The sequence below is a fragment of the Callospermophilus lateralis genome, chromosome 14 (genome assembly GCF_048772815.1).
Source record: "Callospermophilus lateralis isolate mCalLat2 chromosome 14, mCalLat2.hap1, whole genome shotgun sequence".
NCBI lineage: Eukaryota > Metazoa > Chordata > Mammalia > Rodentia > Sciuridae > Callospermophilus > Callospermophilus lateralis.
In genome coordinates, this window is record NC_135318.1 from 28,830,377 (window position 1) to 28,832,030 (window position 1,654).

The 1,654-nt window shown below is 42.2% G+C and overlaps 1 pseudogene; it reads right to left on the bottom strand.

Annotated features, from left to right (window-relative positions):
- Positions 1–269: 269 nt before the first annotated feature.
- LOC143380723 (L-lactate dehydrogenase A chain pseudogene) lies at positions 270–1,409 on the bottom strand (annotated as a pseudogene).
- Between the last annotated feature and the right edge of the window lie 245 nt (positions 1,410–1,654).

Below are 1,654 nucleotides of genomic sequence, written 5' to 3' on the forward strand. Positions count from 1 at the left end.
TGAAGGGCAACTGGAGCTGTGCAATATTGGGAGTGGTATCCCAGAGATGGTAGCACTATTTTACACTAACAATTTTAGGACTACATAAGTTAAGTACCATCCAGCATCAGGATATCAATAGGGTTTTATAAGCCATTCCTATTTCTAATTTTAGGAAATTGATGTTTTCCCCAGGCCATCTGCTTTAATCACAGATCAGATAAAAAGGACAATATGCACAACCTCTAACTAAAATCCTGTTGTATCTTGGAAAGTAAAGTCATATGACATTAGAAATCTTTAAATTTCCAACTCCAAAGTCTATCTGCATGATTCTTCAAACCTGCCTCTTCCTCAGATTCACTTTCACAACATCTGAGACTCCATTTTGTCCCAAGACACAAGGCACACTTAGAAAAACACCATACTTCGTTCCATAGAGATCCTTAATCCTGGTGAAAATTGGGTGCACCTGCCTAAGATTCTTCATTATACTTTTTGCAAAATCTGCCACAGACAGTCCAATGACCCAGGATGTATAGCCTTTTAGTCTGATCACCTCATAAGCAGTGTCAACCACCTGCTTGTGAACCTCTTTCCAAGGTTCTTTATCTGCATCAGTGCCTAAATCTGGGTGCATATTTTTCAAGAAGACACCAGCAACACTCACTAAACTCCGTACAGGTACACTAGAGTCTCCATGCTCCCTGAGGGCCCACCCATGACAGTTTAATGTGTGAACTCCCAGCCTTTCCTCCACCAGGTAATGGAACTGGGCTGAATCCAGATTGCTACCACTCTAATAACACGGTTTTTGGAAAAACCACTTATCTTCCAAGCCACATAGGTCAAGATATCTACTGGATTGGAAACAACAAACAACTTGCAGTGTGGGCTGTATTTTACAACATTGGCAATGATGACCTTTAAGATGTTCACATTACACTGGACGAAAGTAAGACGACTTTCTCCCTTTTGCTGACGTGCCCTAGCTGTGATAATAATGAACTTGGAGTTTGAAGTCACAGTATAGTCCTTGCCAGAGACAACTTTTGGTGTTCTAAGGAAAAGGCTGCCACGCTGGAGATCCATTATCTCTCCCTTCAGTTTATCCTCCATGACATCAACAAGAGCAAGTGCATCTGTCAAGTCCTTCATTAAGATACTGGTGGGGCTGGGGATGTGGCTCAAGCGGTAACATGCTCACCTGGCGTGCTCGGGGAGCTGGGTCCGATCCTCAGCACCACATAAAAATAAAATAAAGATGTTGTGTCCACCAAAAACTGAAAAATAAATATTAAAATTTCTCTCTCTCTCTTTCTCTCTCTTAAAAAAAAAAAGATACTAATGGCACAGGCTATACCAACAGCACCAACCCCAACAACTGTAATCGTATTCTGGGGGACCTGTTCTTCCTTGAGACTTGCCATTTTGAACTTGGAACCAAAAGGAATCGGGAATGCACGTGGAACCAAAAGGAATCGGGAATGCACGTTGAGAAGGCATCACAGGCACACAGCAATGGAATCTGCACTCAGCAGCAGAGTCTCCAGCCTAGCATCTGTTTATGTTAAGTTCTTGGCTTGCCATTCCTCTATCACAGGTGGAGTAAGTTTGACTTCCCCACCTCTACATATGTCACAGGTTTGGGATTTTTTCTTTCTTTTTTCATGAG